Here is a 26,435-nt window from a genome sequence, read left to right as displayed (position 1 = left end):
TTTTGTTGCGATGCAACAAATAGCAGCAGAGGTGCAGTCTGAAAAAATGGTATCTGACATGGAAGTGTGGATGAAGCAAAGGTTTGTCACTGAATTCCTCCGCGCAGAAAAAATGACACTCATTCACCTACATCAACACTTGCTGAATGTTTATGGAGACCAAACAGTGAATGTAAGCACAGTGAGGCAGTGCATGGAGTGTTTCAACAGTGGTGACAGTGACAAGCCACGTTCCAGGTGGCCAGGCACAGCTGTCACACCATGTAATGCAGTGTCTCAATCATCTCATCCATGCAAATTGTCTAATGGCAGTGATTATGTTGAGAAATAATGGTTTAGTAAGTTATAGAAATTTATCCCAAATCAGTCTCAATTCTAACAGTTGCCTTTTTTTTATCCTTTGCAAGAAAAATCATTTTCCGTCTAACATCTGCAACAGTGATAAGATCCAGATATATTTGTTGGTGTTTATATTTTATGACAAGATGATAGCATTTTACTTCTTTACTTTCTTTTTTCCTTCTACAAATGATGGTCAATTGGCCTCAATCTTTCATGTCATCTTCAGGATATTCGCTGTTGATGTTTAAGGTTGGAGTGATATGACACACTGTACAAAAATGCACAGCATTTCCATAAAAAACGAAAAGTTGAATGTCTGTGTACAGTACTTAGTTTTATATTATTTGCCTATAGTTGTTCTAATCATGAACACCTTTTAAAACAGATTTATCATTGCATATCCTCTGATGAGTGGCATGCTGTATGAGTTCACAATACTGTATCTTGGGCTCAGCAAGATTGTTGGGCTCAGGATGCTATCACATTAAGTAAATTAGCTTTACAGTGAATGACTGAATATTTACAGAAATATCCAAGGTATGTTGTGTATTAAGGTTCTTCTTTTCAATGTTCTTCCTAAGAATTTGTATTTGAAGAAGATTTACACTTTTTTTTGTCTATCAGTTTATCACCTCATGGACAAGGAATTACAGCATTTTTGTATGTCCTAAATGTTTGATTTGTTGGCTGCTAACCAAGGGAGATACAACAGATCACTTCTGATTCCAAAGGAGATGACACTGGCTGTGTAAGCTCAGAGCTCAGCATTGACTCTCTTATTACATCTTTTCTTATACATGGTTTAGATCAGTGTAGGTGATTCCTCCATTGCGTTGCACATCTTATATTTCTTGTGTGTCCGTCTGCGGTTTCATCAATTATTCAGGGATAATTGCCTCATGTAAATGTAATGATCACTTCAATTGAAAGCTTAAGAAGGTTATTTTTGGCCTTAGGAAAAATGTTCTTTGTCATCACCATAAGATCAAGGAACCTCAATCTTGCACCAGTAACAATTTTAGCATATAATATGAATGTGGGAGAGGAACATTCCGTGAAAGGCAAGCCTACGACCTAATAAACTGAAAGGCCCGTTACAAATAGGCACCCAAAACAGTGTTTGAAAGAAGAGCCCTAAATAGAACATTGAGGTTCTGACTGCGTCAAATGATTTCATGACATACTTCAAGTCTTCTGAGCAACATAAATATTTATTTATATGTATAGTATAGACATTATATATGCTTCTTATGAGATTTCTGGAGATATTTTTAGATGAAGATGAGAAATCCTCTGTACATCTTTTTAAGTATAGAATATTAATAGCTCTTTGTAATAGCAGCAGCTAGATTATTCACAGGATGGAAGACGTCTGAGTCCTTTTCTCATTCACTCTACTTGTCAGATAGGTAGGATGTGATGCAATGCTTTATTTTCAGGGTTTTTTTGTTACAGAACATTCTGTGATCAATACTTACCTGACACAGAGTTCATTGGTCTTCCCCTGTGTTTCTTTGTGTGTGCCTTTACTGCTCTCACATGCAGAGAAGAGAAAAGGGAAATGGTAAAGTAATTCTGAATGTGGTAACATAGAATAAAAAACTGATGTATTTAAATGTTCATCTGGAAAAGGTAAAGCTAGCTAAACAATCTCTTTTGCACAACAAAAGAACTTGGGGTCCATACAACTTCTCTCCTAGCTGACATTTTCTTTGAAGATTAAATTAGTACACATGACAAGTAAAAGAGATACATACTAATGGTTGAGAGGATGGGGCATGTTCATTCAAAATGCTGAAATAGCATTATTAAGAAATAGATCCAACAAAATGAAAAAGTAGAATAAACATCAAGAGTATGAGTAATAGTTAAAAGCTTAAAGATGTAGAGTAGGATGAAGTGCAGCAGAATTTTTTTCTTTGTTTTCTATTTCATTTATCAATAGATAAAAACCCACTGCAAAGGCCAGAGATGAAATAGACTTTTCCTTCTGGAAGTAAAGAGAACAAGGAATTATTGCCTCTAGCATTAGGAGTGTCTGGAATTGTTACATGACACTAAAGAAAAGCCATCATAGTCTATGAACAAGGGACTTCCTAAAGAGCTGTCTACATCCTTCTTTTTTTTTTTTTTTCATTCTCTATATAATTGTGTGCTGGGGAATTTAATTTTATTTTATTTATAGTGTTTGTTTGCTGTTTTGTTCATGCTAGCCTATGGTATAATTAGTTTATTTTGCATATTTCGTTAGGCTTATTTCCAGCTGTTCCATCCCTGGCTACATTGTATAGCTGTGAACAATTAGTATCTGAAGTTGCCAGTGGCATGTGTGAGAAGCATGGGTAAAGAATCTCAAAAAAAAAAAAAAGGTTTTCTTGTTCATGTTTACAAGTGGATTCTCAGTTCTAATGTCATATTCCTTGGATGTGTGCTTATGGCCTTTTTGTATCAGAGAAGGCAACAATTTTGAAGGAAGAAGTAGCATCTTTTATTATACCAGTTGAAATATTCAGAATACAGAAATAACATCAGGGTCATGAGAGGTTTAACTGATGGAAGAATGGAGTAAACCTACTTTCAGTCTCTTGGGGACTAAAAGAAAAACCATAAATATTCAAGTTAGAGGGGTGCTCCTGTATAGTGTCCCTTCCTCTCCACATTCTTTCTTATTTTGTTTCCAGGAGTTTATTGAGTTTATTTTTGGAAATGGTCTCTCCTTTTTTGTTTATCAGTAGCTACTTTATGAACATGCAGTCATAAGTCGTTGTAAGGCTTTCTGAACATCCAGGGCCACATGTCTATGAGTCTAAACCCCTACTAAAGGGTAGGGGTTTGCACACCAAGAGCAAAAAATAAGTGTGAATAGATGAGTGGATTAATGTAATGAATTCAGAAAATCCTGTGTAACCTGTGAGTCAGACAAACAAGTATTTATGTTAAAATCATTTACAGGACTCACCGTGGGAAAACACAGACAATTTTAGTATCCTCAATTTGAACTCATCACCTACATACAAATACATTGAACAGTGCCAGAGATTCCCAGATCATAGAATCATTTGAGTTGGAAGATCGAGTCCAACCTCCAGGCCATTTCATTTTATTTATATTTTTCTCGTGTTGTCAATAGCATGTTTTGCCCCTAGCCATGTAATACTCTCCCAGACAGTTCCCATGCACAGCTTGAAAGGTAACAAGAACCAAAATGGCAGATGAAGACAGAGCCAGTTGGTGCTAGACAACAGATGTTGGGCACATTTACCTTCCTGATATAAACCTTTGATATCCAAAAAATAGACTTGTTTTGTCAGCAGCCCAAGGTGGATGGATGGTTGCTAAGCTGTCATGTCATGAATTAACCAAAGCTGAATCTAATACAGACTTGGAAAAGACTATTTTTGGCCACTGTATTTGATTCTGACCTGGAAGTTTAGTGGATTACAGTGTTGCTTTCTTTCCAGAACAGGTAATCTTCTCAGTGTAGAGTGTGTATCTCATCTGTATAAGTTGAAATAATCATGTTAGAATTGTTTTTATTCAATTTCCTGTTACATAATAGTTTTTCACCTTGAAACCATTCCTGGTCATTATCTTATTTCATTTTTGAAAAGACTGTAGGCTGGTGGGAGTTGGCTTCTCTTCCCAGGTAACAGTGATAGGACAAAAGGAAATGGCCTTAAAATTGTGACAGGAGAGGTTAAGGTTGGATATTAGGAAAAATTTATTCTCAGGAGTGATGGGTTATTGCAATAGGGTGCCCAGGGAGGTGGTGAAGTCATCGTCCCTGGAGATGTTTGAGAAAAGGGTAGAGGTTGCACCGAGTGACATAGTCTGGAGTGGTCACAGGCATGGGTTAATGGTTGGACCTACTGGTCTTTCTGACCTTAATGATTCTATGATTCTGTGAAATGAGAAGGGCAGCAGACAAGTGGGACTCCTTGTGAAATTTTGAGGAAGGAAGTGAACAAACAAAAAACCCCAATAACACCTAATCGTTATGCTTCTGAAATAATGTCGTAGTTCCTGAAAAGAGCTTTATATCAGCTGCTTCCAGTCTTCTAGTTGCCTGCCTAGCTTGGGGCTGCCTCCTTGGACTGCATGTCCCATGGTGCCCCTGCAGCCTTGGCAGTCTCCTCCCTGCAGGGGATTTGGTGCCTTTCTCCTCCCTTTGCTGAATCATGTGTGATGGCATTCCCTAGGAAACCTGTTTGCAAGCAGACATTTTTATGCCTAGTATTTGAATCAAAATCCTGTGTTTGCAATCTTCTCAGTCCTTTTGGTTTCTAAAAGAAAGCCAGCCAGCCCAAGGTGCAATGGCATTAACTCTTTACTCAGCGTGGGAGAAAAACGGCTGTCTCCAGCTGACAGGTAGAGAGACAGAGGCATGTTATCTAATCTAGGGTGAATAGCATAGCTTGGGAACAGAGTCCCAGTCGGATTCCCCCCTGCCAAGTGGTAAAATAGGTGACTTAGAGGTGAAAGGCTGCAGCTGTGCAACAGTCCCGTTTAGCAGCAATTAACATTCCTGAAAAGCCTGCCCAGGCTTATGTTAAGTAGCCACGATTTAGTGCGTTTTAGTCTTTATATAAGACTTTACATGCCAGCTTCAGAAAGCTCAGATGCCTCCAACCTTAAATTTTAATTTGTATTATTTCTCCTCTTGCTTTAATCAAATAAAATTCCTTAACGTTCTACAGGAGTAACACAGAGAAATGTAATTTCTTCTGAACAGGTGAACAGCCTGGTGCTGTAAAACCTCGCTAAGGCATTGAACAGATCGGGTTAAGAAGAAGAAATGAAAACCAGAAATGAACTTTGTAGCTCAGTTCCTTCCTGTGCTGGCACAATAGAGCACTGGCAGCTGCTGCATCACCCAAGCTTCCCTGCCTGCAGTACTTGTGCGCTCCTGCCTCTAGTGAAGAGGTACCTCCCCTTCTAACGCAGCAAAGCTAAATTTAGCCCCTGCAGAGTGCACATTTCCTATATTTAGTGCTGTGAAAGTCAGACTTCAGCAAGTAACTGGCTAGCTATGAGGTGCTCTGCAGTCCAGGAGACTGAAATAGAAATGCAGCTAAGTGCCTCTTTGGGTTTTCCCCCTCTGGCCAGCCCGCAGTGACAGTGGAGAGGCCTCTGCAGGGCTGGGACTTTTAAAAAATATATATCAGGGTAGTACGTGAGCAGAGTGCTGCAGAGCCCAGTGCTGCTGGGAGAAAGCTGAGCATTGCTGCTGCCTGTGTGATGAAGCCGGCTGCTTTCACAGCCCTGGCATCTTCTGGGAACACGGCAGTGGCTCAGCTGGCTGCTGTGGTGTTCCCCCTACACCCTGCCCAGTGCAGGGGTGGCTTATGCTGCCTTTTACTCATGTGCTGAATGGTTGTGTATCCATATATCGCATCTGCAGAAACAGGCGTATATGCATGGATATATGGCAAGCACCTGATTCTTATCTACCTAAAGATTGCCTTGTGTTACCTTGGCAAGATTTGTAAGGCGATGTAACATCATTCGCTAAGCTACGTAACGTATTTGGCAGCACTATACTTTGGGTCCTGCATCAGTACAGCTGATGCATGTTGCAGGTCCTGTGGTGGAGGTGGAAATGTTGTTGTGGCTTATACTCTCACAGCCCCCAGCCATGTGAATGAGTGGGGTAAACACGGTTGTACCCAGACGGCAGCAGGGCTCCCTTTGCCCAGTCCTGCACAGGCCCCCAAACATGATGTGCACCGCTAGAGGGCTCATAGACTGTGCCTTACCACATCTACAAGTAAACGTGCATTCGGATTGCAAGATGTGCTGGCACTGAAACCTTTTTGTGCTACCTGGGAGGTTAACAGAGTGAGTGCAAGTAGACAGGTATTCAGTGATTGCTCCAGACTGCCTCTTGGATACCACAAGCCATACGATTCAATTCCTTTGTGAATTAGAAAGCATCTTTTGGGCAAGCATCAAATTGATTTCATCAAATAAATCACTGTTGTTTTTTTCATTTAAGTCTTCAGAGTCTTCACCTTGAACAAGATTGGATTAAAGTTTGATCAAAAGGACTGATGCATTAAAGAGACAGGTCTCCATCAGGGTATTTGAGGAGTCCTGTGGGAACCTGTTTTCAGAAGAAATGTAAGTGTTGTAGAAATAGAAGTATGTAGGGCTGGAAAATTCATGAAGGTCCCTTGCTGTTGTAGTCATTGGGTCATAAAATAGTAAAACCTTCCTAAATTGATCCTATTCTTTCCTAAAAGTAGCCATATTTTTTGCCCCCTGTACTCCCCCTAGAAGGCTCTTCCAGACCAGCACAGGAAGAACTATTTTCTAATCTCCAGCTTAATTTTATTGTGGCTCATTTATTTCCGTTTGTTCTTGTGCCATTTGTTCTTCATTAGCTCTTCTTCCTCCCTGATGTATCACATCTATAAATATACCTGGGATATTCATATTTTGTGCCAGCCTTTGCTTGGCTGGTCTAAATTGCAGATTCTAAAATAAGTGTCAGTACTTCAGCCACCAGGCATAAATACTTCCTTTTCTACCTTTTTTTTTTTCCACTTCTTTGTCCAGAGCATTGCACAATGGCGTGCAATGGAATGGGGTCCCATGCAAGGGGAGCATGGGGAAAATTGGCTGTTATGTCTTATTTTGAAGTGTGGCATCAGAGCAATTTTCTGAGAAGAGAGGATTGCACTGAAAGGACCAGTGTTATGATGCAAACTGCCAGGTAGGGATCTATATATGGACTGCTTATTTCTTCTAACACTTTGATTTCTCATTTTTTAAAATGCAAAGTAGGTTTGTTACTATCAAGAAAGTCAGACAGTTATAAACCAAGGAGCATAACATCAGACAGGGATTGAGAACAAAGCAGCAGAAGCAGAGAAAAAAGAGCAGAACTTCAGAACACCTCAAATTTTCCCAGATTTTCTATAAAACACCTGAATTATATTGAAGTATTCAAGGCAGTGTTCAGATATTCGTTGCTTCTTACATATAGGCTGGTCCTTGGAAAGAGGAAGATGTTTCTAGTGTTGCAGCAGTATTCCAGACTGAAGCGAGCCTCATGTTCCTTTTTTCCTCTGTCTCCTGGCTGAGTTTCAGTGCAGATGATGAGTTGCTGCATATGTTTTTTGACCACTCCTTTAAGCTGGGTACAAGCAGCAAAGAGCTGACAGGGTCTGAACTCTGAATCTGTGTATGAATGGAGAAGAGGAAAATATCTCTGAAGACCAAGGTTGGGCCCATGCAGCAAAGCAAAGCTTGTAGCAGAGAACATTCTGATAAGCACTGAGTAACTGTCTTCATCTCTGGAGTCATGAAACCTGAACCATCATGAGGTAGGAGGTGTCTGCAGCACGTTACTGCCAAGAATGACAGGCACAGAGACCATCCCATCCTGCTCCAGTTCTGATTTCACTTGTCCGTTACCCATAAAGTGCACTCTGACTTGAATGTTCATTCATATACACAAACATTAATTATCTACGAAAGCACATCTATCTTGACATCGTCTGGCCCATGTTCAGGGCAATGTTTTGTTAAAAAAAAAGAAGCGTGTATGTGGGGTGGAATGGAGTGTGTTACTCTAGCTGGAGGCCCAAAGCTGCTAGAAAAGAATGGAAACGGATAGGGATTCCATGCTGAAGGTAATTAGGAAAGATGAAGTATTTAAATGAAGTGAAGGCTTCACTGTGCTTAGTGTAAATGCTGAATTTTACTGGTCTGAGAAAAAGGGCTGAAATATTAGTGCTCAGGTTTGTTCTAATAATTTTTTCATATGCTACTGAATGACTCAACTTGCTTTGTTGTGAAAATGATTCAGCCAATGTCCTGAGGACTCCAGGAAGACTCAGTACACAGAAAACCAGCTCTGATGTGTCAGCACATGAATGATCTTATCTTACCTCCCAGGTAAGATCCAAGACTTGAAGGAAATGGGGGCCTTGTTTGCCAAACAGTGCTCTTTTCAGTAAAGAAAGGTGAGGTGAGTAAGGTGCAGTACCACTGCTTCTACAGCAGCAGGGTGATTCCAAGTGACTTCCTATGGTCTCACTGTGTGGCAGGTCACCCAGGTGATGTCTAAAAACTGGCTTCACTGTGTCATCCTTGCTTCACCTAAACTGGGGGTGTAGACAGAGATGGATCCCTGTGTGAGGCAAGCAGAGAGTTCCTTGTCACATGGAGCAGAGGTGCTCCAAGATCTGGCTGGGATGAGTCACTCTACTCTAGGCCATGGATGTCCAACCTTTAGGCTTGTCTGGGCCGCACTGATTGAAGAGAAATTGTCTTGGACTGCATATGCAGTATGTATTATAGTAAATATAATAAGTAACAAAACATATTTTATTGTTTTAATATTTTTAATTAGGCATTAGAAAAGGAACAAAAAACCCCATGAAATCAGTGAGATATATGACTTTGGTTTTTCTGAAACTAACGCTTCAATTTGCTTTGATGGCAGTGGCTGCTATTCTCAGTGAGCTTGTCAGAGATTTCTGATGAAATTTTACTCTTCCTGTGCTTCATCCTTGAAAATAGTTGTTCACAAATGTACGTACTTCCAAAAGCGATGACAGCGAATAAGGTGTCTCAAGTATATGGAGCCTAAATCATATAAAAGAATCGATGATTTTTTCAGCAATCTTGAAAACCTATTCTTAAATCCCTTTATCAAAATGGAAAGCATGGCTGCGTATTTTTTACTGTTTACAGGACTGTGTTTAGCCAAACTGCATACAGTTATTTGCCATCACTTGAGTCAGCAGCACACTGCACTCCATGTACTGGGTGCAGCCCAGACAGCGCTGCTCACACAGTGCTGTGCGGTTGTTGTGAGCAATGGGTGCGTGCATGGAGCCGGGCCGGACTGCTTGGTGGGGCAGAGCCGCTGCCACGGTGAGGTGGGGCAAGGAGTGGCTGCAGGGCGGGATGGGATGCAGCCCGTGGGCTGTGGGTTGGACATGCCTGCTGTAAGCAGTAACGTGGTATGGTCTTCGCCTGGGCCTCCAACCTGGGATATGTCTCCTCATCACATGATGGCAAAGCTGTGGTGAAAACCAGCTGTGCTCAGGTCAGTAGGCAAATTCCAGTGACTCTATGGCCAGGAATCCACCTTGATGAGCTGCTTAGTAATGCCATCCTTCTCACAGCCGTAGCCTGATTAGCCAAGTGATACCAAACTGCTCACTAGCCAATGAGTACCAGTTGCTTGTTTCCTATCTCTCAGGTGCTTACTTGTGTTGGCAAAATGTCTCTCTCTCTCTGTGTCAGGCTGTGTAAGGAAGGATGGCACCCCTCTCCCCTTCCCCAGATGGTCACTGCTGTCTCCTTCTCAGCCACTAACAGCTGAACGTGAAAAGATTCATGACATGAATGTTGACATAGCGAGAGGCTGAGAAATTCCCTGGCTCGTCGTGCTGTCCTCAGCCTGACCTTCTACTTCATCTATATTTTTGTGTGCGCTCAGGGTGGAGGAGGGAGGCCATGACTCATCCTGGGGGCTGATGACTCATATTTTCAGTCAGAGCTTGAAGCGTGCTGAGGGTGTCTTGAGACCATGCCCAAGCTTCATGCCCGGAAGCTCAGCAGAGGGGAGGACTCTTTCTGTCGGGCAATGTGCATGGGTTTTCCTCACTGTGATTTCTAGCCCCTAATTGTCTTTTCTCTATTTTGCTGTTTCCTCCCTTGCTGGTAGCTTTTCTCTCCCCCGCGATCCACCTCTGCTTTGCAGTTAGAGAACAAACCTATTTTACATACGCGCAAACATTTTCTTCTAACATACCGTACTCTTCTGCTGGTCAGAGAGAACAGACACATATTTCCCGTCTGTATGAGATGCAGCTCTGTCATAGCTTGGAGAGCCTGCATCAGTATGCTTAGGTTGTGCTAAGAAGCACCACATTCTTTTGAGCACTCATTTGTTATTAAAATTTACATGTTAATGTGTGTCATTCTTCGCAGCTGGTATCACTATGGGTTAAGCAGTTTCTGAGCGTGAATCTGTGGTTCTTAAAATATCCATCCCAGTTGAGGTTTGTGTATCATGCATGATGACTGGCTGAAGCAACTGCTAGGCCCAAGAACTACTTGTCTCCTCTTACGTGAGTCTCACCTTCACATCAGACAACAGTATTAAGAAGCAGGTTGTATTGGACTGTGGAAAAGAATGGCAGATAAGAGGTTATCCACAGCTGCAGGTGGTCTGCTCCAAAAGGAGGTGGTGAGAGAGTCTTGAGACAGGCAGTGAGAAGTTGCAGGAAGAGTTCTGCCTGAAGTGGTACTGGAAAGGGATCTGAATGAGAAGGGCACATGAGAGGTGCACTACAATGGGGAAACTGAAAAAGAGGACAGCATTGGAAGAGAACAGATAATTGAAGCAACTCCTCTTGCCTATTTTGAACTGAGAAATATGGCATTCAAAGGCATCTATGCAAAACTAAACTGTTATCATACACTGTGTGACTGAGGAGTTAGCAATGCTTCATTGTCATTTTATGGATTTTAACTGAGGTTGCCTCAAAACAATAAGGGGCAAAAGTGTTTTGCCATGATGGAGTTCTGAGCATGAGGAGTTTGTTTGGGGTGGAAGGCAAGGGGGAGGGAAGTATAATGGAGAAAAATGGAAAAACAAATTGTTTTTCAGTTTTTTCAATTTTTCTAATTTCTTGTTTACTTGTAGATGGTAAAACACATAAAGAATACAGGGATACTGTATGGACTTGCAGAGATGGGATTAAGAAAGCTAAGGCACGGAAGGAACTGGATTTGGTGAAGGATGTTAAAAACAGCAAGGCAGGGTTCTACAGGTACATAGGACAGAAGAGACAGGCCTAAGAGAGTGTACCCCCTCTGCTAAAAGGGAAAGGAGAACTGGCTTCTGCAGGTACAGAGAAGGCTGAGGTACTAAATGAGTTCTTAGCCTCATTCTTCGCTGGCAGTCAGGATTCTCACATCCCTGAACCTTTCGTTCCTGAACCTCTAGGTGGGAACTAGGGGAGCAAACTTCCCTCCACTGTAAGAGCAGAGCAAGTCCAAGACAGACTCATGAGACTGAATGTGTACAAGTCCATGGCAATGGGTGATATGCATTCCAGGGTCCTATGGGAGCTGGCTGATGTGATTTGTTAGTCTCACAAAAGTGCCAGGGAAGGTTATGGAATGGATAATCTCAGGAGCCATCATGGATCAGTTAAAGATCAACCAGGGGATCAGGCCCAGTTGGCATGGGTTCATGAATGGTAGATCCTGCTTGACAAACTTGACTTCATTCTATACAAGGTGACATGCTTAGTGGATGAAAGTAAGGCTGTTGAAGTGGTCTACCTGGACTTCAGTAAAGCCTTTAACACTGTCCCCACAACATCCCCATAGGGAAACTGGCTGCCCATGGTTTGGATGGGCATATGCTCTGCTGGGTGAAACACTGGCTGGATGGCCAGGGCCAAAGAGTTGTGGTCAATGGAGTTAAATCCTGTTGGTGGCCAGTCATAAGTGGTGTCCCCCAGGGCTTGGTTCTGGGATTGATACTGGATCAATGGGCCAAGGCAAACTGCATGAGTTTCAATAGGGCCAAGTGTTGGGTCCTGCATTTTGGTCACAACAACCCAGGCAACCCTACGGGCTTGGGGAGGAGTGGCTGGAAGGCTACCTGATGGAAAAGGACATTTGTGCACTGATGGACAGTCAGCTGACAGCACACAGCGGTGTACCCAGGTGGCCAAGAAGGCCAATGGCATCCTGGTTTGTATCAGGAATGCTGTGGTGAGCAGGACTAAGGATGTAATCCTGCCCCAGTACTTGGCACTGGTGAGGCCTCACCTCGAGTACTGTGTTCAGTTTTGGGCAACTCAATACAGAAAGGACATTGAGGTGCTGGGGCAGGTCCAAAGAAGGGCAACAAGGCTTGTGAAGGGCTTGGAGAATATACCCTATGAGGAGCAACTGAAGGAATTGGGGCTTTTTAATCTAGGAATAGGGGGCTGAGAGGAGATATTATTACTCTTTTCAAATACCTGAAGGGTGATTGCAGTGAGAGCTGGGCTGGTCTCTTCTCACTGGTGACAGGTGACGGGACGAGGGGAAATGGCCTGAAGCTCCACCAGAGGAGGTTTAGGATAGATATCAGGAAAAACTGTGGAGGCTGCTAACAAGTGATGTCCCCCAGGGGTCTGTCTTGGAATGGTACTCTTTAACATATTAATCAGTGATATAGATTATGGGAACGAGTGCACCCTCAGCAAGTTTGCTGATGACACTATGCTTAGTGGTGTGTTTGATACATCAGAAGGAAGGGGTGCCATCCAGAGGGACGGTGGGCCCTTGTGAACCTAATGAGCTTCAGCAAAGCAAAGTGCAAGATTTTGCAGCTCGGTCAAGGTAATCCCGGATATGTTTACAAACTGGGAGAAGAACTCCTTGAGAGTAACCCTGCTGAGAAAGACTTAGGGGTTCTGGTTGATGAAAAACTTAACAAGAGCCAGCAGTGTGCACTTGCAGCCTGGAAGGCCAATGGTACCTGGGCTCTCTCAGAGGGGGGATAGCCAGCACGTCAAGGGAGGTGATCGTCCCCCTCTATTCTGCCCTTGTGAGGCCCAGCTGGAATGCTGCATCCAAGTCTGAGGCTTCAAATACAGGAAAGATGTAGAGCTCTTGGAGAGCGTCCAGAGGAGGGCCACGAAGATGATCCAAGGGCTGGAGTACCTCTTCTATGAAGATAGGCTGAAGGAACTGGGCTTGTTCAGCCTGGAAAAGAGAAGGCTGCAGGGAGACCTCATTGGAGGTACTGGTCTTCCAGTATTTGAAGGAAGTTTATAAACAAGAGGGAAATTTTACATGTGTAAATAGTGATAGGACAAGGGGGAATGTTTTTAAACTAAAGGACGGGAGATTTAGATTAGATGTCAAAAGGAAATTTTTTACTGAGAGAGTGGTGAGGTGCTGGAACAAATTGCCCAGAGAGACTGTGGATGCCCCATCTCTGGAGGTATTCAAGGCCAGGTTGGATGGGGCCCTGGGCAGTCTTACCTAATACTTGATCCAGCAGCTGGTAACCCTGCCTATGGCAGGGGGGTTGGAACTTGTTGATCCTTGAGATCCCTTCCAACCCAAGCCATTCTATGATTCTACGAAAGGGAAGAGGTGCAAACAATTTACTGCCTAGTTTCATCACATTCTTTCTCTGACTTCTTTCCTTTTACCTAAATTGTAAATAAAAGGAGCAAAGGGAGAGAGGAAAGTGAAAAATAATCCAGTTTGGGGATTTTCACTGAACAAGTAAATTTTTTGATATTTTTTGATATTACTATGAATATTTTTCCTTCTCTTTATTCTTTTTTTTTTTTTAAGACAGACAAAATTTATGTTTGTTGGATAAGTAAACAAGAATAATGTGAATTGAAACTCTGAAAAGAATGTTCCTGAAAGAATGAAAAAAAAAAGGCTCCTGATCTCTGTATCCACCTTTGCTTTAGTAGATTTAAAGATGCAGTATACATACGAAGAATGTAACTACTGCACCATTTACTGAACTGCAGCACATCTCACATTTTGTGTGATAGGTTAAAAAACTTGTATTTCATGTGAGCCAACTCATGATGAAGAATGAAAGGAGAAGTTGTTAACAGATTGTGAAGGAAGTTAAGTCATTCTGCGCTCTTTTCTAACCTTGATGTTTAAAAAGAGTTATCAGGCCAGGAAGTATATATAGAGAGAGAGGTTCTCAGATCAAAGTGTCCCCAGAAAAAGATTTGCTGCAATAAAGTAGCTTCCAAAAAAGTTGCAGAGCTACTGGAGCCAAGGCCCCTGGAAGCTGCCAGCTGTGTTGTGTGTCTTTTGGCACCTCTGCAACATACGCAAATAGCTGGAGACCTTTTTGCAGCCAGGAACAAGTGAGACGAGAAAAGGCCCTGTTTCTAAATTTGAAAAGAAAGCTGTAAACAACAGGCATGCTGATTGTAAGTGTGCCAGGGGACTTCAGGAGTCTGCCCTTTGGTCCTCTGTGCAGGCAAGGTTAACCTCCTTTCTGTTTTTTTGTAAAAGTAGATGATGCATAACCATTGGTCTGGGTTTGCTCTTTCATGAGAACTGAATCCCAGACTGGTTAGAGTTATCCCAGTGTGATCAGAGTCCCCACACTGACACCTTAGCTTTGTTAAGGCACTGCTTGCAAGATGTCCAAAGTGGCTGCTTTAACAATGCATGGTCCTGTTCTGCTTAATCTCACCTTTGTAAAGGCTGGGCAAGATTGATTTTAGGGGAAATCAGAGCAATAAGTAAAGACCTTAGGCCATGGATCTCTCTGCCAACTAGAGTAAATGGCTGTTCTCTCCCTTGTAACCAGGAGTCCTCAACCTACCACTCTTCATGACCACCAGGTCTTTGGCATCCATCCAGGTGAATCTGTAACAGATAGTAGATGTCTTTGTTGTTCCCTAATCCTGTTCAAATGGCAGCCATATTACCAGCCTGCACGAACTTGGCAAACCCTCCCCTGTGGGCCACAGATTCTGTTAGTACAGTTCTAATCATCATTAGTGCAGTCAAGAGACAGCAACATGTTACTGAGACAAGCAAAGCCATATGTTGAGGAATCTTTTCCCAGATTTCCATTATTTACAGTCTGGGTCTCATTTTGAAATTATGATAGTTTATTCCTATCTTAAAATCCTGCTACTTTATTTCACTGAAGTGTTTATATATTTCACTTGTCTAAGGAGAAACATTATCTAACAAGACAATTGAGGATTCTTATGGCCACAGCGCTGTGTCAACAGCATTTTAGTTCCTTTAGGAAGAAAAAAAAAAAGATTGTCTACATTTATAGATGGTATTATGCATCATTGAAAACTGTAGCAGAGTAGGCAGCTGCACATGGTATATTTCACACCTCATATACTCAAAGCTGCTAGAATAACTTTTCAGTTATTCCTTCTTGCAGGCAAGGTTGTGAACTCAGAGAAAACATAAACAAATTTCTAGTAATAGAACCATAGAATTATAAAATGTCTCGGGTTGGAAGGAACCTTAAAGACCTGATTCCAATCCCTTTCCACGGTCATGGCCAATTCCCACTAGACCAGGTTGCCTGAAGCCCCATCCAACCTGGCCTTGAGCACTTCCAGGGATGAGGCATCCACATCTTCTTGGGGCAACCTGTTCCAGTGCCTCATCATCCTCATAGTGGAGAATTTCTTCCTTATATCTAAATCTACCTTCTTTTAGTTTAAAGCCATTACTACTTGTCCTTTCACTGCACTCCCTGACAAAGAGTCCATCCCCATCTTTCCTGCAGGCCCCCTGTAAGTACTGGAAGTTGGTCATACGGTCTTTCTGGAGCCTTCTCTTCTGTAGGCTAAACAACCCCAACTCTCTCTGACTGTCTTCACAGGAGAGGTGCTTCAGTCCTCTCAGCATCCTTCTGGCCCTCCTCTGGACTTGCTCCAACAGCTCCATTTTCTCATGAGAGTAGACAATTCCCTCCCTTGACCTGCTGGCCACACTTCTTTTGATGCAGCCCAGGATATGATTGGCTTTCTGGGCTGCAAGCAAATATTGATAGCTAATGCTGAGCTTCTCATTGAATCATAAAATGGCCTGGGTTGAAAAGGACCACAATGATCACCTGGTTTCAACCCCTCTGCTATGTGCAGGGTTGCCAACCAGTAGAGCAGGCTGCCCAGAGCCACATCCAGCCTGGCCTTGAATGCCTCCAGGGATGGGGCATCCACAGCCTCCTTGGCCAACCTGTTCCAGTGCGTTATCACTCTCTGAGTGAAAAACAACCAACACTTCAAAGTCTTTTTCTTGAAGGCTGTTGAAATAATTCTCCACCCAGTCTGTGTTTGTGCTTGGGAATGCCCTGCCTTTGTAAGATGCAGAACCTTACACTTGACCTTGCTGAACTTCAAGAGGTTTGCATGGATGCCCCATATTGCTCAAGGTGCTTCAGATTATCAAGTTTTTTGACTTTTTGCACACCTTTCTAGTACTCTGAGGTGATCTTTCAAAGTTTTCAGCAGCTCAAAGATGAACTCTGGGTGCAGGCATTTCTTCTTAGCACTGCTTCACCAGTACACTTTATATATAATTGTTTAATCATTATTTAATCATTTTTCTATTTCTCTCTTTGTGAATATGAGTTGCAAATGATCAGTGTTTATATATATATTTTTTAGATCTTGACAGCATAGAACAAGTTAACTCTGTGGGCCACAAAAATGTTCTTGCTGGCACTTGGTGATCTGTGGTTTGAGACGATGCTCTTTCCTCCATCTGGCCAGTCACATTTACTCAACTGCTTTGGCATCATTACAGAGTTTTCCAGAATCCATAGCTCCCATATCAGAAATGGTCGAGGATTATTCAACCGCATACGTAAACCTTGTTCTCCCCAAGTTACCTCTAGCCTGCTATAGATTTAGCTTTTTCTCATCTTTTCTGTGGCATGCTTAGAAATGTTTTGATGGTGTTCACTGATTGCACCTGTCACCACAATAAACTCAACTTTATTAGTTGTATGTAATAATGTTTAATAGCTTTCACAGCATCCTCTGGACACCACAAATGAGATCAGCTTCTCTGTTTCACAAGGGAGCATTGTTCTTCCTGTTTTATGGGCAGATAACAGGGCCTTGACGAGACTATCAGGAAAACCACTGCAAAACCCAGTTTGTTTTCTGTCTTTTTTATTATCCTAGTCAGAGGACAATGCTTCCTCACTGGCATTACCCTTGTGCTGTGCATTACAGCTTGCTTAATTACCAAGTACTGATGTTCTTCTGTGTGAGAATATTTTGTTCCCAAATCTTCATAACTTCAAGCCACAAAAAATAACTGTATGGATGAAAGAGCTGTTGCTTTAGAACAGCTGTTGAAGTGCATATAAATACTCTGTTGAAATTGCTTTGGCTGTTTTGCATATTGTTTAGTAAGAGGCTTTAATAAAAGTTTCTAGCATGAAATCTCAGATCATGCTTATAGCAAATGCTGCTACAGGCTGTATTAGATTAAAGCACTACCAGAATTCTGGTATCAGAAGTGACTGAGGAGAAAATTGTCTTAGGGACAGATAATGATCTTTTCACCTGATGCACATTGCTTTTTAATCATTCTATCCCAAAAGTTTGTACATCTGTGGTTTCCGAAGATGATCTGTGCTAAGTGTTTGAATGCCCTCAGTTACATTCCAGGCGAAGCGTTTCTGTAGTAGCACAGCTGATGCCTTATTTTTTCACTATCAGAATGGGAAAAGTATTAGGACAGTAGGAAGACAAAGCTGTTCTCTCAGTCTGGGCTAGGCTAAAACTCATTGCAGTGAGAAGGAAACATATCTGATGTGCAGAAAAAGAGAAGGCTGCCATCCCTATGACACTGTTCTTAAAGGTGTATGCTCTTTGTTCTCACTTACTGAGCTGCTGAGTGACTGACGTAAAAATATAGACTTATAAAAAAGATATATACAGCTGCATTTCAGACATTTAATGCAACTATGGGGAAACTACATGGAACAATGCTTAATAGCATAAATAGATAAATGCATATATATATTGATCAGATCTTGAGTGGGTAAACATTTGCTGAGTCTGTTGACCTGTGTGGAAGTACACCAGTTATCTATATCTGATGATTTGTTCACAGGTATTTTAATATCTAACATAAAATGCACAATTAAATGTAGATTTGATATCTGATGTTTTCTCCATGTTGCTGTTTATTTCTAAAGCAATTTAATTTCCTAAATCTCATAGTACAACACATAGCATTCAGCTAACAGGAGCAATCTAAAAATTGTCCTATTATTGTTACTGTAGGAGCACAGCTCTGCTGTTTTCAATTATGTTATAAGGTGGAAATTTAAAAATGTCCATTGCTAATTGTGATTGTTGTTTGTTTTTAAACGTTTCCAACTTCTTTCTTTCCATGCAGGTGATGATTTGCTGAACAAATACTACAGATCGAAGCAGACCTCAATTTTCAAGGAGTATGCTTGCAACTGAAAGCGTTGTGACTTTGACATGAATTTCAGGTAAGACCAGGTACAAACCATCTCTCACTTTGCTGTGGTTTCCTTCTTCCAAAATGGAAGATAAGGGCATTAACTTGTCATTGATTGAACAAATATACCTGTTTGGTGATAATGAAAAACAGCAAAATAAGCTGCTATGTAAGTAAATAATGAATGTTGTCAGTATAGGTTACTTACACACTCTCTGTATTAGCTTGTACATGCCTCTTTCTATGTATGTTTTACCTATTTGTTGTGGGAGCTGGTCCTTTACTTCCGAATACACCAACTAATGCTTTTGAGCTCTCAAAGTCATGGTGTAGTGCCTTGTGAAAAATGTGTTACCATCTGTCTTACATTTATGTAGCAAAATTTTCTCAGTGGGTGAATGTATCAGTGGCCTTTATGAGAGGAGGCCAGGGGCTGCCCCATGCTGCACACAGTTGGTCCTAGCTGATTCCAAAACAGCCACTGCATGATACAGCTAAGCCTGTCAGTAAAGCCAGTGGTATCTCTGAAAATATTTTAAGAAAGGGCAAAACACTTTGGAACAATGAGGAATGAGGGGAAAAAAAAAAAAAAAGTGTGAGAAGCAACTCTGCAAACATGAATGTCAGAGCAGAAGGAGGGAGAAGTGCTGCAGGCACTAGAGCATTGATTCCCTTGCAGAATATGAAGAATATACAGAATATATAGAAGAAACCATGGTGCATGTTTCCTGAAGGCCATGTAGCCACGGAGGACTGCTTTTGTGTCTGTGAAGGACTGCAATCCATGGGATGCATCTAGATGGGAGCAGGGGCAAAGTGCAAGGAAGGATCATGTTTTCTCCCTCTGTCCTGTTGAGGATGGGAAGTGAGAGAATAGCTGGGTGGATGTTTGGCAGCCAGCTCAGGTTGACTCATCACTGCATTTCAGAGTTCTTCAGCACATCGCTGTGGCTTTTCTGCAGTTCTTTGACCTTAATGTCAGGTAAGGCAGATTGGCTCAGTGAGCAGCAGTGGCAGTCTTTTGGCCTACTCTGTAATGCAGCTCTTCATCATGGCTCTGCTCCTCTCAACCAACAGTGTGGAAGGGGCAGCTATGTCACATTACAGCTACATCTGTGGACACACAGCTGCACAGCATCTGCATTCTTGCCATGGCTGTGTCTACTCTTGGTGATAGCTCACAACCCTCAGGCTCCTTGCACCAGGGCAGTTTGCAGACCTCAGCAGTGAATGGAAGGGCAAGAGGTTTCCATATGGAAGTTGTTCTTCGTTATCCTAACAGATCAAAAACCTGCACTTCTCAGGTCACTGTACTTTTCAAAGTGGTAACAAGATTTGTGACAGAGAAGTGCAAAGAAGTAGAGGCTGAAGGAAAGTCAATTATCAGTCTACAGAGTCAGGCTGTCTGCCTGGTAATGTTTCCAATGGATTGGGCATCCTACATTTTATTAACTCAAAAAAACAAACAAACAGAAAGAATCACACTCAAAAGAGTTCCTCTGGGGAAACTGAACATGATAAATAACAGTATGAAAGAATGGAGTATAGGTTAACAGAAATGAGCATTTTGTAAAGAGAGGAAAGTGGACATCACCTGTGTCAAAGGGAGAAGGTGATTGGGGGATAGATTTCAAGGATGGAGGGCAAAGGTTTACCTGGCAAAGAATGTTGAAGAGGAATAATCTTGTGCAATTTTCCTTTGATGAGACTGGAATGAAGGTATCTGTCTAGTTTACTTCAGCAATCTAGACGACAGCTCAACAGTTAATCTTCACTTAGCAATCAGCCACTGATGCTGTGATGCATTACAGAGAGAGTCTGCATTTCAAAAAATAAAAATGATTTATTGAGAGCAAATCTTAACAGGCCTCTGTTGGGATAGAAATGGAACAAAGAGACTGATGCATTTGCAATTCCACACTTCCAGTAACCTGATTACAGAACTTGCTTCTTTTAAGTGAAAGGTATGACATTTTAAAGCATGCTTAGATTCCTAAGGATGCACAAAGGTGCCTCGTGGCACTCCCAGAAGTGTCTAAATATCATATTTCAGGATAATAAGTAAAGTAACTTTCATTTCCTTACTTGAATTTTAGATGTTTCATTTTTTTTCAAAGCTAATGCTAGGAGGTCAGATATACCACAGCTTATGTTTACTTCATGACTAATGTGTACCTGTGGCCATGAGTATTGTTTACTTATTATTTATAGCCATCTTACAGCAGGAATGAAGATTTACTATGTGTTTTTCTAAGGAATTTATGAAGGTTATTTTCTCTCTATTTTCCAGTACTTGCATAAAATGCATAACAATGCAGAGTACTGTTTATTTGGTGACATGTGATTATGTGTTAATTGCTCTGAATCTGGAATTATTTATCTCTTTACATTTATGATTTTCCCTCTAAAGAATTCTTGTTCTCATCTGGAGAGATTTGATTTCCCAGGGACTATTTGATAGTGCCTCTTATTGTAAATACTGGGCTGGACAAGGCATGAAAATGAAACCTTACATTTAACAGTGGCAAGCAATCAATAAACAAAGTGTATGCATTGCAGAACGTGCAGATTGAAACACAGAGCAAATACAAGAAAGCAGTAAACCAGTTGATTTTCTTCTTGTTGCTACTTCGTTAGCTTTTGCTATCTCCCTTTTTTTCCTCTTTTTTTTTCTTCTCTTCTTTCTCTTTGCCTTAATGACCTTCTTGACCTTAGGTGGGAAGCTATATTCTTAGACCTCAGTTCAGCACAGTATTTAAACACAAAACTTAGGCCTATTGGTAATTCAAGGTGATAAGTCTTAACCCCCCCATCCTTTAAACATAAAATTCTGGGAAAGGAATGGTAAGGAATAGGAGCTGCACTAGGGAAAGAACCCTCACTTTTCGTAGGCAACCATCAGGATCACAGGATGTTTTCTGTGTATAAGCACAGTATCAAGTGCATGTTGTTACCAAAGGCAAAGAAGAAACCTGGAAAAAATATCTATTGAAAATCTGTCATGGGGGATTGAGGAATTAAGAACTACCATTGGTGTAGCAGTTGCAGATATTAATGTGAATTTAATTAAGATAAAAATATATGCCTTAGGGTGCTGGAAGATTACTCTTTAATTATTCATCCACAGACTTGTTTACTTGTCAGACAAGATAATCCATCTGCCTGAGTTTTCAAGCTGTGGTCCCATTTTTTTCACCAGATTTAAAACAAAATGCAGTATGGCCATGCTTGTTTAAAGGCTTTTCTTGTGTTCCACGTGTTTTGTTCTAAGGTGATGATTTCAGAGTTTCTCATTCTTTTGCATCTAGCAAAGTTTTCTCACACTGCCAGTTTGGATCATGCGTAGATGTTCTGATTATTCTGTGGGGTAAGTTGAAATGCTTATTGCTGTAATTTCTGGCAGTTAACTTATTCTAATTATTAATGCAAGAATATAAATCCTATTGGCCAGGAGGAATATAACCGTGAGGACATTGTTTACGTTTGCTGGTTAGTTCTGGACATTTTCCCACTGCTTATGTGGTTCCCCAGTGCAGTGCTATCTCAAATTGAGTCATGGAACATCCTCAAAGTCTCCTTTTTCAGTAAATCAGTGGATTATGGATATCATAGTAACAGAAAAGGCCAAAGAACAAAAGGGAACAAAATGAATGAAAAGGACTGAAGAGGTTTGTGAAAAGTGGTGGCCATAAGTAGTTTGCAGCACATGATTGCTAATAGCTGTGACAGCTAGAACTCACAGAACAGCTGCCACAAAAAAATACCAGGCTCAGAAGAGGTATTTTTCCCATTGGGTGCATTTGGATGTTATTTTGAACTCTGTGCTACCTTATGGATTTAGTTCTCACATCTGATCTTAGAACAGTGCTCAGACTTTAGAATCCTAAAGAGAGACAAATAAAAATTTCCAGGAAACCAAGGAGGCCACTTGCTCTTCTTACAGGACAGAGGGTGGTAGGATCTGCAGGTGACTCTGGTTCATCAGCTGCCTGATAGAGATAAACCCCTTCAGCCTCTTCTTTCAGCACTTCATTGTCCTCCATCCCAGAGAACAGCAAGGCAGCATATTAGCAGCTGCTCTGGGAGCTGCTGAAAAACCCTGGAGATACACTCTGCTAAGTTGCTGGAGGCACCAGTAAAATCAACAATCGTTGGCATGCCAACAGGCTTGAAAGGCTGTCCTGCAGGTGGTATCCTTAAATCCATCACATCTTAACTCAGTGGTGAAAGAGTGGGAATTTGTGGTGAAGCGTGAGTCAGGCTCCAGATCGAGCCTGGGAGGAGGCAAATGAGCCTGAGAACAGGATTTGTAATACATGTAATTAATGCTATTGAATAGTGCTGGATAATATTTGTTCTTCCTCTAAAATCACTTGGTGTGATGGTTGGAAAACATAAATAGTCTCTGGCTATCTGGCAAAAAAGTGCAAGTAAAGGCATCTCTGCATTCCAGATAGGACACAGCAGCCCAGGAAGGCCAGCCATATCCTGTGCACAGCCAGCAGGTCAAGGGAAACGATTGTTCCCACTGCACTAATGCAGCTTTGCCTTGAGTGTTGTGTGCAGTTTTGGGTGCCACAGTACAAAAAGAACACCGAATCATTAGAGAGTGTCCAGAGGAGGGCTATGAAGATGGTGAAGATTCTGGAGGGCAAAGGGTGTCTGGGGCAGCTGAAGTCCCATGGTGTGCACGGCGCAGAGCGGGGCAGGCTGATGGCGGCTGCTGCTCCTCACAGGGAGCGGAGGGGCAGCGCTGAGCTCTGCTCTGTGTGACAGCGACAGGGCCCGAGGGAACGGAATGGAGCTGTCAGGGGAGGGCAGCTGGGGGTGAGGGACAGGGCCTGCACCACAGGGCACTGGACACAGCCCAGAAATGCCAGAATTCATGAAATGTGGACAGTGCTCTCAGACACATGATCAGATTTTTTGGTTGTCCTGTGTGGAGCTAGGTGTTGGACTCGATGATTCTTGTGGGTCCCTTCTAACTCAGGATAGACTGTAATGATTCAGCTCTTGGAGGAGAAACGGGGAAACCAGTGGCCACAGAAATCTGAGTGAGAGCAAGGAATTGGAGGCACGTAGTACAGAGCTCTGTGCAGGGGGGCTGTAGACTTCCCTCTTCCTGTCTCAGTGCTGAAGCTCTGACCAGCTTCTTCTCTAGTAAAACACAGAAGTGACACAGTCTACTCTTTTCTAGATGCAGGTACATAAAAAGGAGAGGCAACAGAACAGCAGCAGCGTAAGAATATGAGTTTTCTGAGGAGCTTGGAAACTTAGGATTCACAAACAGTGCTTCTGTGCTTGTTCCAGAAAAAGATCCTTAAGGAGTCTTCTGATAAGAATCATGTAAAATGGATCATGAGGAGGGATGTGGAAGGTCTGAGAAGCATAAAGATTACTGAATCACATGGGATGGATTTACTTGTCGTTAAGTATTAGCAAACATCAGGTTTTTGCTCCACAATCCTGATGCAAATCAGAGCAATGATTTTGAAAGTTGCCTTTCAGTTGAAGGTATTTTCATGGTGAATGGGGCATGCTTGTGGCAATCACAGGCTGTAGGAATATCTGGAGCAATTTTACTTTTGGTCTTATGTGATGCATATGCTCTTACAGTTTTCCTGACAGCTGTTTATGTAGCTTCAGAGCACTATAGGAGTAAGAAGCTGGAAATAACAATTCACAGTAGTGTTTGTGGTTGGCCTGCATCTTGCAGCACATTATCAGTGCCCTGGAATCAGATGCTCATGTGCAATCCTACAGAACACATTCTGTCATGCTTCTAGCTTCCCAGGGGCTACAGTTTTCACACCAGACTGCAAGTTCTGCACAAAGACTATATTTCACTTCCATTTATTAATTTATTTATTTATTTGCTTTGGAGCTTAGGAACTAACACATGAATTGAGAGACAGTGCTTCCATTTTATTTTGCAGGAAGGTAGAATTGAAGTAGAATTGTGAAACTGGACTGGTTGCCTATCTTGTGTGTTAGCCAAGATAGGATGAATCAGAACATTATAAAGAGGTCTTAGATATGAGTGTGGGGGCAATTAATCTTCAAGTCAAGATATATCTCCCTGACCCTGAAACAATCCAACTTTACTGATGACATTTACTACGTAGTAAAGCCAGGATTTGGCTGGCTTCTTCAGCAGCTTTTGGCTGAACAGGTATGGAGTGTAGTGGGGCTGTTCTTCTATGGAGAGTGAACACTGTGCTATTTTATTTTTCAGACTGCCCTATGGGATGCATTCTGAGTCCTGTGTGCATTACAATGTTAATAAATAGTATAAATATTTACACATTCTGCTTCTTTGTGACTCTCCAAATGGACTCTCATGAGAGAGAGAGAGAGGAATATTACATACTTCCCATGCAGTCAGCAGGGTACGAACTGATATTTGACCCTGTGATGACTGAGCCTGTCAGAATCAGAGATTTATAGACAGCCATGACATGACCTTTATCTAAAGAGAGAACTGCAGGGCTGTGACTGTGTCACAAAATGCAGGATTGCACATTGCACTGACTCGTGCTGGAGGAAAGGTTTAATTTGCTGGCAAATGTGTGCTTGAGTTTTCACAGCCAATGGAGAATGAAGGGAACATTATTTTTGGAGAACTTGGTTTCACAAGGAGCTAGTGAAAGGCAATACATATTGAATAAAAAACTCATATTTGTTATTTGTTATCTTTTCTCAGTGACAGCTTCCTGTCAACGGCTTCCAAGTTGATTATAAATGGAATATGTGTATTCTCAGTGGCTTCATTCTAATTGCCTAACAATGAGATTTACTACAGTTTCTGTACATAAATAAATGAGCAGATGTGGCTGTGCTGCATTCAGCAGGTTCATCAGACTTCCCCTTAAACTAGATGAGGTGCACAAATCAGCATGAAAGAGAAGGTTTTCCTTGGGCAAATAACATGAGCCTGCTTAACTGCTTAGGCAGCATCCTCACTTCTGCCCTCTAAGAGGAATTAGATTTAAATCATCAGCTGATTTCTCTAGCCAGTGAACTTCACATCAAGTTATACCAATTTGACCACGGTGAAGTTGAACCTCATTTAGGTGGGACATGTGGACCTGAAATGCTATCAGTTGTACTATGCATAAGCTTAGTGAATCATTCTTTGCCCCAGACAGATTCATGCATTCCCTCTTCATTACTACAAGTCTTTTCCCCTATTTAAATTTTAGTTTGTGTACTAATTATAGCTGTTACTAATTTCTGTAAAATTAATTTGTCATACAATCTTTGTTTCTTCATTTCTTCTATAGCTGCCTTCTTGTGATCATAAAATGATCAAGCAGGCTGACTCTTTTACAGTAAACTAGAAGATAAAGGGGAGAAAATGTGTGTACAGGTGCCACGAACATTGTGACCCAAGGGTAATTTTGCCAACTGTTAGCAATCTTCCAGCTTTATCAGCTCAGTTCTTAACATGAAAATTATTCTGACCTAGCATTTTATACAGAGATTTATTATGAATAAAACACAAACTGGGTGACTATTCCTTTGTGTACACGCACCCACCCACACACTTTTATAATTTATTTCTTCTTCCTTTTTTTAACCTATAATAACAAGAAAAAAGCCCAACTGAGAAGTATGGCTTGGCAGAAATTTAGATTAGTTTGTTGAAAGCATTCTGTATTGTTACGGTGTAAAAACAGTTATTCGCTGCTAGGTTGGAAATGGATGTATAAATCATCATCTTTTACTCAGTTACTTCCCTAATTTTCTTGCTTAATGAAATAATGTCACTGAGTAGTTAGATCTATTTGCGGTGTGCTGAAAAAATGTAATAGCATGCATGGGCAGGTGACAAGAATTAGTGGCTGACTAATCAATTAGCTACTTTTAATGATTGCCTTGGCCTGTAATGGTACCTGAGACAAGACTAACTGCTTTTCTCTGAGCTTCCTCTTGGAGAGACCCTGCTAAACAAGGTATTTTGGAAGTCCGTGTAATTTTGAGATGCTATGTGCCTGTAATATGGCTTTTCAATCATTGATTTTCCTGTGAAGCCAACCTTCTATGGCAAATCTTATCTGAAGGTGGCTTCCAAATGTAGATTGGATTCCAAAATGTAGGAGTCAAAACAT

At 41.6% G+C, this 26,435-nt stretch overlaps 1 long non-coding RNA gene across 1 annotated transcript in view; it reads left to right on the top strand.

The window, feature by feature from the left end:
• The window catches only part of LOC125698445 (uncharacterized), a 93,858-nt gene that overhangs the window by 36,162 nt on the left and 31,261 nt on the right, over positions 1-26,435 (top strand). The window contains exon 4 of the long non-coding RNA XR_007379191.1: positions 18,256-18,355. This is a non-coding gene — a long non-coding RNA (uncharacterized LOC125698445). The remainder of the gene's footprint in view (positions 1-18,255; positions 18,356-26,435) is intronic.

Source organism: Lagopus muta, chromosome 1 (assembly GCF_023343835.1).
Source record: "Lagopus muta isolate bLagMut1 chromosome 1, bLagMut1 primary, whole genome shotgun sequence".
NCBI classification, from domain to species: domain Eukaryota; kingdom Metazoa; phylum Chordata; class Aves; order Galliformes; family Phasianidae; genus Lagopus; species Lagopus muta.
The sequence above is the reverse complement of the archived record's forward strand: the minus strand, read 5'-3'. Positions and strand labels throughout refer to the sequence as shown.